Below are 18,518 nucleotides of genomic sequence, written 5' to 3' on the forward strand. Positions count from 1 at the left end.
ATGTGAGGTATGCCGTTTCTCTAATTGCTTCCTTATTGTCGTTATGATAGTGCGTTGAATAACTGAAAGCAGCCGTTTATAATATACAAGCTGCTTAGTTGAGCGGACAGACATTTGGGAATGGCATTACATTTATGTATGAAATATAGGATAAGCGTAACATGTTTTTCTCGGAAATCAGACTCGAGAATAATTTATTTTGTTTACACTCCTAGAAAAAAGACGAAGAACGCAGCCACCTGTCTTTTTATTTTTTAGTTCAAACAAATTTGTGGGTTTTATGTGGCAAAACCACGATATGAGTATGAGGCACCCGGTTTAGATTTCCCCACCTGGGGCTTTTTAACGTGCACCTAAATAGAAGTACACGAGTGTTTTCCATTTGTTCCCATCGAATTCCGCGACGGATTGAACCCGCGAGCTCCAGTTTAGCAGCGCAACGCCGTATCCACAATACCGGGTGTTCGAAATTAAGGTTTAGGGAATTTTTAAAAATTTCCTGTGGCCGTTAGCACAATTCTCATTGATGAGGCGGACATTAGTAGCACGAGAAATCGAAACACATATTCAACTTATTAACAAAATTGATTAATGAGCTTCTTAGTTAATTACTTTACGACACATATTGCAATTTACGAATTGTTGCAGGTGAAGCTGCAAAACGCATCCACTTGAAATGAATTTCCAGAATGACACCGACCGCGATAAAGGACCCCGTACCAATTACTCCGCATTCTGTTACGCGGGCGGAAACTTGAATAGAATGTTGCACTGCAGTTTTTTTTTTTCAATAACAATGCTTCCCGTAAATTTGAGTACCAGCCGCGGGGGCTCAGTTAGCTAAGGCGTTGCGCTGCTGAGGACGAGGTCGCGGAATCGAATCCCGGCCGCGGCGGCCGCATTTCGGTGGAGGCGAAATGCAAGAAGCCCGTGTGCTTGCGTTGTAGTGTACGTTAATGAACCCCAGGTGGTCAAAATTAATTCGGAGCCCTCCACTACGGTGCACCTTATAATCAGAACTGGTTTTGGCACGTAAAAAAACCCCAAAGAAGAAAGAAATCTGAGTACAATTAAGGTACCGGATGGGGCAGATATGCTTTACTTGTTTGAAGCGGCAAGCAGGAAGGTTACATATGTTTCTCCGTTTGCGTTTCGCAAGACCTACTGATGGAAAACTATATGCGGAACAATACACACGAGAGATACATGCTGCTTGAAGAACGAGAAAAATATTTGTTCTCCAAAGGGAACCGTACAATAACATAGTAGAATGAAAGCCGACACTGCGGCCGCAATGCACGCGCATCACCGAGCGGCATTAAAAAATAAAATGAAGAGAAAGAAAGGCATTTATTCTTAAGACATATATACATGTCATATTCGATTATGAACACCATTTGAGAGGTCTTAACGCAAATACCAGCGCGCGAAGTAGTGCGAATGACCCTGCAGAGCAGTATCGCCAGCAGTTTCCAACGGCGCGACCTTGATGTGGCCCAATCCAGTTCGATCGCAGCGCCGCCACAGTATTTTTCCACGTCGGGTGCCTCACTGCAAAGCATGCGCCGCCCCAGCCGCTCGTCCCACTCGACCATATTCTAGGACACTCTAGTTTCGTACAGTGTACTAGAATAGCTTCTAGTACACTGTAGGTTTCGTCTGCACCGCAGTATCTGACTTACTGGTGGCGCCATCTGCCCTACCGACACTAGTATATGTCAAGAAAGGGAGTCGTCGTTCTGGTCTCGAATTGGCTGGACGCCTCATCTCGCTCCCAGTCTCCCGCCTCCTTAAGCCTTCTTAACGTGTACCCCACGTCCCGACAACTGCCAGCCATGACCGCCGATGTAGTACGCGGCGGCACCGGGATCGACAGTGAACCTTCTCGGCAACCTCGCCGTCCGACAAGACATCTTCATCGATTCCGTTTGTACCGCGTTAAAAGGTGGCCAAGAACAAGTCCTACGTGTCCAGCCACCTGCCCATTGACGACGACCCTTTAGATAAACCTGACGGCCAAGCCTTGGAACAACTCTGAGGAACTTTTCTGCGATCGGTACGTAGGACGTCGGAAGGGATTCTTCTTGAAGGTCGAGTACGACTTTGAACCTCTTCGAGTGGAGCATCAATTATATCCTGTATCATTTCAGCGTCAGGCAAGCACAAGGCACCGTGAAAGGAGCCCTGCACCAAGCAAGCGTCGGATTCAGGGGCAGCAAATACCGCCTGATAAATAGGTATTGATCTCCGTATTTGTTTACTGAGCCTTTGCAAACACCCTAACGAGCAACGTCAGTCAGGCGCCTGTTCCCGCGGCAAGCGTAGGCGGCGTAACCGAGCAAAGGAGCACGGCGATGAAAGCGAACGAGAGATTCTTGGTGTGTGGGAGGTGAAAGGTTGGGTAAAATGCAGCGCAGTAACTGTGTCTCAGCAGAGGATGAACGCGGATCGCAGCAGGGGATGAAAAACGCGAGGTTAGCGGAGAAGACATGGGTGCCGCGAAAGCATGACACGGAAAGCGGAGGAGGGTGTGGCGAAAGTGTGAAAAAGTGTAGTGCGGCGACGATGGCTACGATATGGCGGAGGATTAGCGCGTGTCTGGTCAACGCCTCCTATAAGGAGGCGTTGGTCTGGTAGATTTGTCGGCGGCGGCTGCTGAGAATCGCACCCATGCATCACCTACGCGCTGCCTCGCGATCTGCAGATTAGCGAGGCAGTCGTGCCACACTTCGCCTCGTTTGCAACGTGCCGCACCAGACTGATTGCCCGCGCTAGCCAATATATCGCGAAATGAAAACGTATACGGATGCGCTTAAATTTTGCATTAGGGAGTATCGTAATCGTCGATGAACTTTTATTGCGAGAGCAATTAATATGGACACTGCAGGCGCATTTCTGCCATTGCCGTGAGGTTCCGTATAAAGTCCAACAGCGATCAAATGCACGAGGAACCGACAATAAAGCGCATGGGGAACTGACGATGGCGGCTCGATCTCTCGCGTGCAGAGAGGGAAGCGTGGAGGCAATGCGGGAGGGCAGGGGGGGGGGGGGGGGGCGTTCTGCTCTGGCACCAACTGCGCACTTTGCGCGGCCGCGGGCGGTCGGGCGCGCCCTATCTTCAAAGTGATCTGCAGGCGGCTCATACCTTTGTGCATGCGGTGTTCTCATTGCTCTATTTCCATAGAGGCGGTAGACTGCACGAAGGTCACTTCACTAACTGCTGCTGCCGCGTTTCCTCACGCCAGCGTTCGACAGCGAGCATCCGCGGCCATCGAGTGTGTGTTCATGTTTACCTGTATGCGCTGACACCATACTTGTTAATTTAGTTAGCGAATATTTTCAAGTTTAAACGGCTGGTAAAATCACTATCCTTATTTTGTACAGCTGTATACTAATTTGCTATTGCAATCAATGCTTTGCCTTTTGGGCGAAACTGCGGCTTTTTTGTTTTTTTAGCAATGTGTACCAAATCAAATTTACGGCTTGTTTAAGTTGTGAAGAAAATAATGATTTTTGCAAAAAAGTATACAGGTATACATACTGCAATTATAGGCTATTAAAGCAGTAACTACTTGTAAGGGATGTTGTACTGCGTAAAATGTTCGTTTCAGACAGCCTAGATATACATGGTGTTTCACAAAATGCGTTGAAAATGTCTAAAAAATAGGGAAGATGAGATAATTAAATGGTTTTTAGAGCGCAGCTCTTATGCACCCGTTCCTGCGGCGAGCGCCGGCATCACTTGTAACCAAGCGAACGGTACAACGAAAAATGTGAGCGAACGCGGCGAGCAGCGCGGGTTGAAAAATGCGGCGAGAGCGAAGGAGGGCAAAGACGAGGGGTGCTGTGGAACCATGAGGCGGAAAGCGGAGGGGAGGGTATGGAGAAAGCATAAGTGTACTGGGGCGACGATGGCTACGAGATAGCGCCAGAGTAGCGCGTGTCGTCTGGGAGGTCTGTCGGTGGCGGCTGCTGTGAATCACGGCCACGCGTCACCCACGCACTGGCCCCACGTGCTGGCTCTCGCCTCACCAGATTAGCGAGGCAGTCGCACCCGCACTTCGCTCCATTTGCAACGCACCACATGAGACCGACGGTCCGCGCCAGCTAATATAATCCGAAATGAAGGCACGTATTGAGCTGCGCTCAAATTTCGCATTAGGGTGTATCGTAATCATCGGTGAATTTCTTTCTGGATTCCTTTTAACACAAAGGGATACAATTTCATATTACACGACGTAGAAACTAGACAAATACAGATTCTACTAATGACCTTTTGAACCAATATAGCCATAGCTTGATTCCCCCCAATGGAATACTTGAAATGTGCCATCTGAGGAGCTCATATGCGCTTCAAAAGTGCAAATAGTTGACGCTGATAATTTTTACAGCACAATCAATTCCGGCACACCCCCCATGGTGGCTTCGCGGATGTGGCATAGCTCTGCTAAGCATGAGACCCCGGGGTCGATTCCCGGTGCCTGCAGCTGCATTTCGACAGCGGGTAATGGCAACAATGCTTGTGTACCGTGCATTGGGTCCATGTTGAAGACTAGGTGGTCTAAATTAAACCGGAGTCTCCCACTACGGTGTGCCTCATAATCATAATATGGTTTCGGCCCATCATGAAACCCCAGAATATGTATCCGCCCCAGTGGAATCTCGTTGATACGATCTTCAGAGGAACCAGAAAATAAAGCATATCATCCTAAAATTGTATTATCCAACCAAATCATACTATCGGGAAAAGAAAAAGAAATGTATCATGCAGAATCGTATCATGAGATTCCACTTCATTTCATTCCGGCAAATTTCTCACAAAATAACGAAACTAAAGCCCCGAAGGGTGCTACTGTCATCTCCTTAGTAGACATCAGTCAGTGGCTTGACTACTGGCGTCACGTTTGGGCAAGCATCAAACAAGCGTCCTAATCAAGCCGCAATGTCGCTTCCTTGACGCTCGCCCGAACGTCAAGTGTAAACAGCCACGTAACTGATGAACTCCTACCAAACGCGGGACAACTGTGCCAAATTGCGCCCTTTGGCACTTCAGATTTGGTTTTCAAGCGAAATACGCTGTAGAAATTATCAGCGTTAACTATTTGCATTTCTGGACATGGAGTGTCAGCTCCTAGGGTGGCATGCTTCGCGTTTTATATTGATAGTTTTCATGTGACATCATGGACGCACCTTATCCCTCTGCCGGTGCACCAGCATAGGGGCTGGTGCACTGGCAGAGATCACATAGCTCCTTTGATTAAGAAGTTGATTAGTTAAATTTGCTTAACGTGTTGAATGTCTTTCTCGAGTTATATTATAATGTACACCTCTGTGATCTTTCAACGGCACTTTCTTATTAAAGCTTTGTTTACAGGAACCTGCCTAAGTTACATCAATCCAAGTATTTTTGACGTGCTTTTATTGCTTGCACAATAGGCCATCAGTTTTATGTCATTAAGTGCTGGTAGCAAAAAACTTGTCGAACTGTGCGATAAATATACCCGGAAACAGCAGGTACGTCTAGTGGCATTAGTGTAGGGGCTGCACACAAAATTGCATGGCTTACCTCTGTTTGAAAGTAATTTTTGAAGAGACTTATACAAGGAACACAAAGAGTTTCCGTGAGCCCAAGTCGAGTCTTTCAGCTTTGTGAAGAGGTACAGTTTCTGCTAGCCAACCAGAAGAGCTGTCACAGTAACTGCCTCTGATCACCCTCTGAGCAGTTAGTGATAGCTAAAATACGGCTTGCATCTTTACAACTCTTGGCTTGTGCTCTGAGACTACCATTACATAAACCATAAATGCAGAAGTACATGTTAGCATGCTTTATGAAAAGCCAGAAGAGTAGTACTATACTGACTGGAAGTGACGTAAATAGTAAGAATATTGGGGCTCAAAACATTTCGTGTTTATCAACACTGACTGACAAGTAACTGAGAAAGTTGGTGCATGTTCATGTAACTTCTGAGTGTGACAAAACAAAGGAAAGGGAGATTGCAGGGAAGAAAAGCTATCAATTCAATGTTTATTCTGATGGAAGGATTAAAGAAAATATTTACACTGCATGTGCACTTGTACTACACAAAAGTTCTTTCAGAAAGAGGGCACAAGTTGCAATACAAATCTACAAAAGCATGATAAACAGTACTTTCATAAAAGAATAGGATAAATAAGCACTGAGTGATTGCTGTTTCCTGTCATTTAGAGAGTGTTCCTCGTTGTCATGCAATAATAATGAGCACTGAATGACGGCACGTGTTGTCCCATCTTTCTATGTGGTATTCGTCACTGATTTTATTAGTCAATTGGTTGTCGTAGATGAACAGATGAACAATCTAAATCTGGCGCACAGCACCAGTCGTGGCAGTGCATCGTCAAGAGGGATGAGCATACTTGTCCTTGAGTGAATTATGGTGCTCTCCTGGGCACGTATTTAAGCAGCGGCCAGTCTGCCCCATGTACATTTGACCGAATATACACATGATCAAAGGAAAAGACTGCGCTACCCCTGATGAACACAAGACATTTGTATCTAACTCAGCAAGCCTCCCTTGCATGGGTGTCTTTCTCAATTCGCTTGTGTACTGCTATGCACACATATTTCCAGTGAAAGATAAAGTAGGCAGGATATGCACGACAGTCCACAAGTCAATTGAGAAAGGCAAGCAGGCAAGGGAGGTTTGCTTGGTTAAAGATACCACCAAATTTGTCTAGTGTGTGTGAGAGGCAGTGTACTGTATTCTTTTCACATGTGGTCAAGTGTACACAAGGCAGACTGGCCAGTAACTAAATGTGCCAATTAAATCACCATATTTCACTCAAATAACCAACATGCTCGTCCAGTTTGGTTGTGCATTGCCGCGATGGGACTTCAGGCTGGATTAAGATCGTTAATTTGTTTTCACCCACAGTGAAAAATTTACAAGAGAAATCAGTGAGGCATACCACATAAATAAGACATGTAAGGCAGACCCCATTATCAATGCATGAAAAAAAAGGCGTCCTTTCTAGATGACAAGGGCTAGAAATTAGTCTGCACATATTTACTTTTCTTTTAATGCAAATACCATTTAGCGTGATTTTGTGACTTTATATTACCACTTACGCCTTCCCCCTGAAATAACTTGTGCACAACATAAGCACACATTCAGTGTTATTGTTATATTTAATCTTTCCATAAATATAAATGGCCAGTTAGCAGCAGTCATGTTGTATGGTGTCCCTTACCTCCCTGTCTAAATTCTGTCATCGGAAGTTACATGAACTGACCGACAAACTCATAAGACACTACAAATTTCACCTAGCGAACACGACAGGTTCTCAGAAAATGCACAAATACAGTGATAGGTATCTGTTGGCATACTGTAGCAATAGTAGGTGCAAGTTAGCTTCGACATTGCTGCAATACTTCAGCTGTTACACGGCTACAGTGCTCAAAGGGACACTAAAGCAAAACAATAAATCCACTTAGACTAATAAACTATTCTTGGAAAACTCTACTGTCGTTAATTACACTGCAATAGATCAATTAATAATAGAGAAAATGAAGCTCAAAGTTAAAATTTCCTAATTTCGCGCGGAAACCGTAACAGTCAGCACTTCAGCGTGACGTCATGGCTGCTAAAGTAATTTTTTGCATTTGGGCCATGTTGGCTCAGTAAAGTTCACGAAACTTGCCACATTCAGTCTAGGGCTCCTTTAGAGCACAATGTAGTCAATCTTTACTGCTAAAGAATTAACTGGGACCTAGAAGACGCTGTCAAAATCCATGATGTCACGGTAAACCGGTGCAGCAACTTCAAGGTGGCGTCACCACTTGCTTATGTGTTTATCATTTCTTTCTGGCTTCCCAAGTGGCTCCTCGCAGTAAGAGTGGTGTTTTCAGTATTGTGGAAGGGTAATCTACCGATGCAGAGGAAATCATTTTCCCTTTAGTGTCCCTTTAAAACACCACACAAGTAAGTGTAAGTGCACAACAAAAACAAGCAGGCACATCAACCATAAATTAGACTTGAGCAGTGACAACATAGGCTGCTTACTGTAGCTATAACACTATAATCGGGTACAACTTTAGAAGACAGGAGAGGCCCCGCCCAGATGACCGAAGCGCAGCAGCCAATTGCCTTCGTAACTAAAGAAATAGTCCCGCTCTAAAAATTGTGACTGCTTCTAAACCGCGCATTTCTCTATATAAATAAGATTTGTGTATCTTGATGAGTGGTTTGGTAAAACTCATGATGGAAATGCTACAGCACATGCCGGATCGCGAGAGAAAACTCCCTGCCTTCTACAACGCTGTGCGTTGTCTGCTACGGAGCGAGATCGACAGCACTGGACATGTAATTATAAAGCAGTCGCTGGCTTAATAGCATAAGATTCATATATACTTTTTGTGTGTTTTCACAAGCTAATTTTTTTAATGTGTTAGGCATATTTTTCATTATTATTAGTATTTTCTATTTATTTTTTTGCTGTTGCACACCTGCAATCTCGCGAGTTTGTGCACAGCATTCCATGCCAGTTTTCCGCCATGAAGCCTAGCGAGGTGACATTACAACGCGATCCTTTGTTGCCAAATGAGCCTTGTGTTGCCTTGATGACCACACAACCGAGGAGCCTCGGCAAGAGCAAGAGCGGCCACATCCTGAACAGCGATTCACGCAACGTGATCTTCCACTGCTACACGTTTTGGCGTAACAGGGAGGGAGTCTGAAGGCAGTGTGGAGGACACGAGCAAGTTTGTCGCCGACATGCTCGGTGCCAGCGAAAGAACTGTGTTCAGGTGAGGGAGGAAGTTAAAGCTTCGCATTATTCGGGTGGCAAACTGACGACGCCCTCGCGAAAGCGCCCACGCAATGCGGAGAGAAGACGCAGCGCGAAGTTTGGCAGCTTCACGTTGTGCGCGCTAAGGTCATGTGTGCACGATTTCATTCGCCGCAACGAGGTATCGACGGCCGAGAAGATAACTACCGAGTTCTCGGAGTGTATGGAACTCCCATCACTAAGGTAATGTACTGTGTGTTGCCTGCTTGCCGAGATCAGCTTCAAGCATGAAAAGAGAAGCTGCAACTCGCTGGCTTAATGACCAGGATGACATCACCGATTGGCGGAATCGCTACCTCCGTGACGTGGAGCGCTACTGGGCGGAAGGCCAAAAGATCTACCTGGACGAGACACGGGTGACGGCGGGACACACTTGGTCGATCGCGTGGACAGACACCGTGGTGTAGAAGCGCGGACTTCGCTCGAGCAAATGGCCTGACGACGGGTCTAAAACAACCTTCTGGGAAAGGTCAGCACCTGATCGTGATACACATCAGCAGCGAGGATGGCTTCGTCGACGGCTGCTTGGATGTACTCCGAAGCCAAGACAGGTGACTACCACGAGGAAATGGACGGCAATCGCTTTGAGGGCTGGTTCAATGACGTTCTGCAGAAGTTGTCAGCTGGTAGCGTCATTGTTTTAGACAATGCACCTTACTATAGCCGGCGAGAAGAGAAATTGCTGACAACGGCCTGGAAGAAGGAAAAGATACAGTAATGGCTCACAAGAACATCACCTACGGTGAAAGGATGATAAAGAAGCAGCTACTTGATCTTGTGGCATCTGTAAAGTCACACTTTCTGAGCTACAACGTAGACAACGCAGCTGTAAGGGCCGGTTGCATTGTACTCAGGCTCCCGCCTAACCACTGTGAATTTAATCCCATTGAGCTTGCGTGTGCCAAATCCAAAAATGGCATCGCTGCGAACAGAGACTTCAAGCTGTCCACGGTCGACGCCATCTTAAGGGAGAAAATCAAGCATGTAATGGCGGAAGACTGGAGGAAGAGCATTCAGCACGTGATGTACTTGCACTTGCACAAATACGTTCAGATTTCACACGTCTGGGAGTGAGCGAGCACATTCAACCCATATCCAGCTGGGTGAAGATGACACTGAAGAAATCGACTCCGACTGCAAGCCGTTTGGCATTGAGCCAATCGACGAAGAATGACGGCTTCTTATTAATGTAAGAACAGCCCTTATTAGGGCTACCAAAATTTTGCCGGTGGGTTCGCAACAGCCAACCATCCATTCCGTGACCTCTCAAATAAATAAGCAGTTCTATTTATGACGTATTCCTTATAATAGAAGCTCAGTTCTGATAAGCAACGTCCTGCACACATCGTGCTCTATTTAAGAAGTGGCATAGAAACACGTTTAAATGCTGGCACATCTGAATTGAAACACAATTGTTAACCCTGATTATCGTTGGTGGGCTCAAAATGCTCATTCGGGCAGCCACCATCGAGTTTGACGGGCCCCATGGTGAAATAACAGTAGTGAAGGCACACTTTATGGCTCTGTTAGCAGCCTGCACTGAAAATCGCAGTCATGTCATAGCCAATGTTGGTGAAATAGGTGTAGTCAACATGACACTGACAGCCATTGTTAGCAGCTTGCACGCGAAAGCACATTCATGTGGTTGCATTGTTTATTTTGGTTGTCTGGCTTACACAAGTAATGTCAATGAGAGAACAAATATTAAACATCATTAGTTTAGCGAGGTTCAAAGTGCTCATTCGGGCAGCCACTGTCGATGCTTGATGCGCATAGTGAAATATCAGAAGTCGGAGCACGCTTTATGGCTCTGTTAGCAGTCTGCACTGAAAATCGCAGTCATGTCAAAGCCAATGTTGATGAAATAGCCGTAGTCAACATGAGACTTACAGCCACTATTAGCAGCTTGCATGCCAAAGCACAGTCTTGTGGTTGCATTGTTTATTTTGGTTATCTGGGTCACAAGTAATGTGAATAAGAGAACAAATATAAAACATCATTAGTTTAGCGAGGTTCAAAATGCTCATTCGGGCAGCCACCGTCGATGCTTGATGCGCGTAGTGAAATAGCAGAAGTCGGAGCACGCTTTATGGCTCTGTTAGCAGTCTGCACTGAAAATCGCAGTCATGTCAAAGCCAATGTTGGTGAAATAGCCGTAGTCAAGATGAGACTGACAGCCACTGTTAGCAGCTTGCATGCCAAAGCATAGTCATGTGGTTGTATTGTTTATTTTGGTTATCTAGGTCACACAAGTAATGTGAATAAGAGAACAAATATAAAACTTAATTAGCTTAGTGAGGCCCAAAATGCTCATTCAGGCAGCCACCGTCGAGTTTTACACGCCCCATAGTGAAATCGCAGAAGTCGGAGCACACTTTATGGCTCTGTTAGTAGTCTGCACTGCAAATCACAGTCATGTCATAGCCAGTGCTGGTGAAATAGCAGCAAGTCAACACGAAACTGGCAGCCACTGTTAACAGCTTGTACGCCAAAGCACATTCATGTGGTTGCATTGTTTATTTTGGTTATCTGGCTCACACAAGTAATGTGAATAAGAGAACAAATATATAGAACATCATTAGCTTAGCGAGGCTCAAAATGCTCATTCGGGCAGCCACCGTCGAGTTTGACGCGCCCCATAGTGAAATAGCAGTAGTCAGAACACGCTTTATGGCTTCGTTAGCAGTCTGCACTGAAAATTGCAGTCTTGTCCCATAGCCAATTTTTAATTTATTTATCTGACCCGGGCAAGTAACGCAAATGCAAGCATAATTATTAACATGAATAACTTTGCTAGCATTTTTTTGCCATATTTACATACCAGAAAAATGCTCAGCAAAGCGAGAGGGGTCGATCGGCACACGGCTGGATCCCTGTCGCTCCCGCGTCGACCTAGGCACGCCGTTGATGCAATTCGGCTTCCCACTTTTCGGCGTCCGCTTGACGCTTTTCGGCGCGTCGTTTTTCGAGGCGTTGGTGTCGTGAGGGATCCGTGTTCATGGCACTGTAGCCGAGGAGAAGCGACGGAGCCCAGTCAGGGCCCGTCTCGTCGAACAGTTTAGCTGGCTTCCCTAAGAACGCAAAATGAACAAAGTTACAAAACTAACCTTTTGTTATATATCGCTGTTATCAGGCTGTCAAAGTTGAAAGGAATTATTTACCTGCAATGAAGTGTGCGCCGCAGACTCGCAGGTTACGATTCTCAATGTTGGCATGTTTAATGCGCGCCTACCATACATAGGCTGCGCCGCTTCGTGCTCAACGCTTTCGTGCGCTCGCACTGGTTCTCCACGGTCTTCGGTAATGAAAAAAAGTTGCTGTTAGTCGGTATTTTTTCTCCCGCGGGTGTCACTGCGGTTGGAACAACCAAATATCATGCGCATGACCGTGGTGACAACACGTCTTGCGGGGCTTGCAACGACTGAGGGAGAGTGAGCGGTTCATATGTATGGCAGACACATATCCCAGAATTCCTTTCACTGACGTCAGTGCAAGCTATGTATATGAATACACAAATCTGATTCCTCCATCGCCTATAGTTTGCAAGACATGAAGCAAAAAAGTAATTTCAGCCTGCGCCGAAAGATTGATTCCATGCAGTTTTTCTTAGTTTGATAATTGCCTTTTTTGAAGCTAACCATTTCGACAGAATTACCTGTTTGGTTGGGAAAATTGATTAAGACTTGTAGAGTGACTCCAAACAAAGTAGGGAATTTATTAGCCCGACGTTTCGGTGCAGCTTTAGATGTGCAGCTTTTAAAAGATCCATCGTAAGAAAGGAGGAAAGAGCAGATAGTGGAAGGTGGGAAGACACTTGACAGGGCACCAGTTCTTGACAGATGAAAAAGGCGGAACGGGGGGGGGCCTGTGGCGTTGCTGGTCGGCTGGGTTGACCGATGTTGGGCGGGGCTTTACCCGCGGGATTGCCGTTGCAGGGGGACTGGGGGGGGGGGGTGGCAAGATGTTTTGGTGTTGGTGACCTAGAGCGGGGGATCCTTTCTTCCCTTCATCGTGTCTCCAAGGCCATGGACATGCACAGAAGGTAGGATGCCCTTCACACGGTTCATATTACCTGCCATATTCTGAATGTGCCACGATTCCATAGCAGTCTTTTTCGGCAGTTTGTCTTAGCTTGAAGGATTTGGGTTTCTCGAAAGAAATCTTGTGGTCGGCGTCTTCGGAATGTTTGGCGACGGTGCTGCGTATTCAGTTGAATGTTCTCGCGTCATTTTCATGTTGTCGGATTCTTTTAGATTTTTAGTTTCTCCGATGTACGACGCCGGACAGTCAAAAGTTTTCCTCAGGTACGTGGACGATTGCTTCTGCATCGTGTTGCAAGTCAAAAACCTGCAGAGCCATTTAAATTCCATAGACCCTGATTTACAGTTCACGTATGAGCGCGAACAAAACGGATCGCTACCATTCCTAGATGTACTAGTTACATGAGCCGACGGCAATCAAATTTTCAGTCTACCGAAAACCAACCCACACGGGCCGCTACCTGCACTTCGCATCCAACCATCCAACAAACCACAAGGCAGCTGTTGTAAATTCTTTATTGAAAAGAGCCAAAACTCATTGCTCATTGGAATCAGATCAAAAAAAGGAAAAGAGAACGGTTCTCAATGAACTTAAAAGTAATGTCTATACAACAGAATTCATTCGAAAAACCACCCGACAACAAAAAAGAAGAAACAAACTACTAGACCTCCAACCGTTGACTTCCCCCCAACCACAGAAACGAGTGTCCATCCTATACGTCAAAGGTACCAGCGAAGCCCTCAGCTAAATATTAAAAAAAGAAGGCCTCAACGTCACTCACAAACTGATGAAGACTTTCAATATCCTCATTCCTAAACCAAAAGAGCGTCCAGCAAAAGAAAAAGCTCAAGGCGTTGTCTATAAAATCAGCTGTGCCGACTGTCCGGTGTCGTACATCGGGGAAACTAAAAATCTAAAAGAAAGGATCGGACAACATGAAAATGTCAGAACATTCAACCGAATATGCAGCGCCGTCGCTGAACATTCTGAAGATGCCGACCACAAGATTTCTAAGAAACCCAAATCCTTCAAACAGACACAAACTGGTGAAAAAGGCTGCTACTGGAATCATGGCACATTCAGAATACGGCGGGTAATATAAACCACGTGAAGGGCATTTTACGTTCTGTGTATGTCCATGGCCTTGGAGATGCAACGAAGGGAAGGAAAAACCCCCCTTCCCCCTTCAACGGCATTCCCGTGGGTAAAGCGCCCCCAGCATCGGTGAACCCAGCCGACCAGCAACACCGCAGCCCCCCCACCCTTCCGCCTTTTTCTTCTGTGAAGAACAGGTGCCCTGTCAAGTGTCTCCCCACCTTCCGCTATCTCCCCCTTCCTCCTTTCTTACGATGGACTTTTTAAAAGCTGCACATCGCCACCTCCGAAAAATACCCCCTGAAGAAGGAGCCGAATGGGCTCTGAAAAATCGGGCTAATAAATTCCCGTATTTGTTTGGAATCACTCTCTAAGTCTTAATAATTGGCTTTTCTATTTGCTACCAAATTATTGTGTATGTGGGATGTTTATATGCATTCGTCTGGACAGTGGTACAGGACATGACGTGAGCAGCAGTCTGCTTACTAGAAAATAAGATCCTATGTCACACTACTGCTGAAAGGACAGCTTTACTGAGCGAACATGTATGTGGTTGTCTGAGTTACGCATTTGCCAAGTCATCTGTAAACATATTGTTTGTGTTTAGTACATATCAGCCCTTTCCTCCCTTCACTTTGCGGAAACTAATCTGGTTCTCACAATGTTTAGTGTAATATAAGGTAAATAAAAGTAAGCATTATGAAGCACAAATGTCAGGCACGAGTACCGGCTTTCAGCACATCACTCGAAATTGATTTTATAGCAGCTAGAAGCAGAAACTTTCATTCATCATAACCACTTTGTTGCATGCCTTTCTATGAAGTGTAAGAATGGCATGCAATAATTAGTCATTGCACTAATATATTTTGAAACTACTTGTTTTACAAAGCTTCATATCAGCCAACCACGTGGAAGTGAGACATCACTGTTTAGGATAAAACAAGCATAATATACATCGAGTTGTTTGTCTGCCATTATTTAACTATTTCCCATTAAAAGTATAATAGTAGGGGATTTAAGCCATAAATTTTAATTGTAATTGACAAAACTTGGAAATATATTCATATATGTATATACAGAATGTATCATCAGTTTTTAAAGCTGCTTTATCATGTATCCCGCTATTTGGCAAGCAAATGCAGAACTTTGTGGTCATTGAAACTTCTGTGTTAATGTACACAATGTCATAGTTCAGCTCACGTTTTCTGTTTTAAGTTGCAGGCACAGCTCTCTTGCAATTTTTTTCTATTGTAATGATTCCAATCTTTGAAATCTTCAGCTTGCCACTCTCTCTTCCTGTCGCCACATTGAATCAGTGAAGTTTTTCCATGCTCTGATTACTTCTCCATAATTTCCTTTACTCAGCAGCTTCATCACAACTGCTAGACCTATGTCCACTTTAAACCATCCTGACTGAATATGTCTCCATCAAAAACTAGTGCAGAATAAGAATGATGTAAGTACACTTTTGGAATTTTTCACTGGAGAGAATCTTAATTTGTAATTGTTTCTCATAAAATCTTACTGTGCACTGGTAGCATCACCAGTAAGCTTACTTTATGGCTTAAGGAACAACTTTGGCTGTGTAAATATTTTGCAAACACGGCTATTCAAGTAATCCTGCAGAGTTAATTGTACAATATGCGTGGAAAGATTTCCATGCAGGTATGCCCTAAAGCTCTTACATTTACCATATTTTCCGGGCTATAAGTCGCACTTTTGTATAAGACGCACCCCCCCTCAAGACAGCAGTTTTTCCAGAAGAAAACGTATATAAGCAGCACCGGTGTATAAGATGCACCTGTTTGTTCGGTAAGTGATTTAAAAAAGAAAGTGACGTTTCACTCCGGTGAATGCGGGTCCCACGCAAGCGTATGGGTGCCATAGATTTCCACTCCAGGGCCGCGATTTTGTAGCGATGCCTTATGACTTTTCCCATACTAGTCTTATCATCCACCGCTCACGACTGGCTGATCCCATTGATAACGCGAGCAGACCGTCGCTCTGACCACTGACAAAGTGCAAAAAGGCATTATTACTGGAAATGCACCGCTACAAAATACCGGCCCAGGTGCATTTCAGCCGTCGTGCTTGCCGCGATGTACCGTATAAATTTGTCCAAGGGTGTTAACATCGTCCCCGCGCACCATATGGTATATGTGCTAGTGAAAGCGTGCAACGGTAAGCCGAATCGCACAAAGAGAGGAAAGCAGCGCAGAAAGAGGGGGGGGGGGGGGCTTGTACTCAGGTAGCAACTGTGTAGTTTGCGCAGCGGGACGCGCCGTATCTTGGCAGTGATCTGCAGATACGATGACTTCAGGGTCGCTCGACCTGCCGCCGCTTGCTTATCGCACGGTGCTTGGGAACTTGATCACGAGAACACGCCAGAACCCGTAGCAATTAAGTAAACCAGCACGCTTCGCGTGGCTGTAACATCGAATCCGATTTTGACGGAAGTTTTCCTGGAAAAAAACGTACATAAGTCGCACAGTTCTATAAGACGCACCGACAAAAAATTCTGAAAGAAATAATGCGTCTTATACACCGAAAAATACAGTAAGGCACGAACAAGTTTGCATTAAGGTAGCTACTTGGGCCTGTTGCTTGCATATCATCCACTTGGGGGCCGCACAGATGCACATACAAAGACACGTGAATCTACATTTAAGGCACGGCTAATGGATACCAGGCACATTTTGTTCTCACGTGGCAAATATGGTTCTATACGTAGCACGTATTCTGTATGAAGCAAATATGCGGGGCACGTATGATTCCATACGAGGTACATATTGAAGGTATACATGGGACGTATGACTGGATATGTGGCACGTGTAAACAGATACATGGCTCGTAATAATGGATACGTGGCACGTACATTTGCATGAGATTTTTCTATAGGTGCGTGCACCACTTCTTTTTTGAACGGAAGTGGCGACACTATTTTTATTCCACCGAAAGGGTTCCTTCGGCATGCAGATGGCGCTAAACCCCGTGAACCGCCGATGAACTGCCCTGTTTTCAACGTGTGGGCTTTATGGAAGCTTCGCTATCAGGTATATTTACCTTGAAGAGAAGACAGCTTTCCTCTCACTCGATGGCTTATGTGAATTTAGCGTAGAGCTGGTCGGGCAATGTAATGCGCTCGCCACCTTCATTTTTGTGGTGGGCATCATCCGTGACAGCTAAAAGTTGAAGATGTGTGAGCACTATCTTTATTACCATTTCGCGTGCTTATCGCGGACTTGGATACACGCATACGAGTTCCATGTGCGTTGTCGCATACGCGAGTCGCTCAAATCATGTTAGATTATGGAAGTCATCTCCCAATCTGTTAATCTCTTTAATAAAAACCATCAAACTGTCAATTTAAGGTTTTGAAGTTCAGGAAGCGCGAACAGCTACCGCTTTTACTTATTTCCATTTCTTCTTTTGAAGCATATTCTGCTTTACATGATAAAGTGACGGTAGCGCGAAACAACAAGGAAAGAAAAGTACAATGGACACCGAAAGCGCTTACTTGCTACTGAGAATTTATTCAACAAAAATATTCAAAAGCAAGCAAAATGAACTGTGCGCCATCGTCAGAACTGAACAAAAGCCACTTCTTATAGAATAAAATCAGAAAAGATCAAAACTCGGGGGATAAAAATTATAAACAGCGCACGCGTCAGTATTTTAAAAGTGATAACCACATGACTCAGGCAGGGCCTCGCCTCGCCTCTAAAAAATTTATCTGTCTTCGCCATAAAGTCAGTGAAGGCAGATTAACGCAGTTTGCAGCTAAATGTAATCCATAATTTGCGCTTAAATTAGTTTTATGCTCCCTTAGTTGTATATTTCACTTCACCATGGAACCGTACGAACCAGTCCAAATGTCAACCTTGCTACAGTATTCTGCTTTACTGCAATATAATTGCCTCATGATATATATACATTTCTGCCCAAATTAATACAAAAAGAATTTTTGATATGACAGGCAGATTCGAGATACGTACCCGGATGAATGGGGCATTTTTCATGAGGAAAGTATTGTCACATTGACTTATTCGTGTTGTTCAATTTCAGGAGCTGCATGGCTGCGTTAACGACGTGCATCTTTTGTGGACTTAATTTGATCCTGGAATTAGTTGTCAACGTCGCAAAATGTAAGTCAAGTCTGAACCACGGCTCCTAAGTAGCATGTTGAGGCAGTAAAACACATTCAGTGGGCAGTAAATGCTTCTTAATACATGGTATTGATTTGCTCAGGAGCAAGAACATATTTCTTTTTTCTATTGATCGACATCATGCGACTACCCCTTCTTTTTTCATTTGTATATACGTGCTTGTATTGTAAGCGAATAAAAAAATTCGGGAGCGAGAAAAAAAATGAAACCGAATACAATTTTGGTGTAAATGTAATAGTAAGTAGGATCCTCTATCTTGTATACAAAACTGTCCATTCCTGCATGCGAAAAAATGTGCATTTGTCGTCAACGGATGCTTGCTAAGCCTCCCCAGATAAGAAAGGTGGCGCTCGATTGACAACTGCTCGGGCTCTTGTAACTTTATTGCGATTG

At 44.9% G+C, this 18,518-nt stretch overlaps 1 long non-coding RNA gene across 1 annotated transcript; it reads left to right on the top strand.

Annotated features, from left to right (window-relative positions):
• Window positions 1–1,761: 1,761 nt before the first annotated feature.
• LOC125942142 (uncharacterized) lies at window positions 1,762–15,390 on the top strand. Its single transcript, XR_007464844.1, has 3 exons — window positions 1,762–2,056; window positions 2,151–2,237; window positions 15,325–15,390. It is a non-coding gene; the product is annotated as an uncharacterized LOC125942142 (long non-coding RNA).
• Window positions 15,391–18,518: the final 3,128 nt, after the last annotated feature.

Source organism: Dermacentor silvarum, chromosome 1 (genome assembly GCF_013339745.2).
Source record: "Dermacentor silvarum isolate Dsil-2018 chromosome 1, BIME_Dsil_1.4, whole genome shotgun sequence".
Taxonomy (NCBI): domain Eukaryota; kingdom Metazoa; phylum Arthropoda; class Arachnida; order Ixodida; family Ixodidae; genus Dermacentor; species Dermacentor silvarum.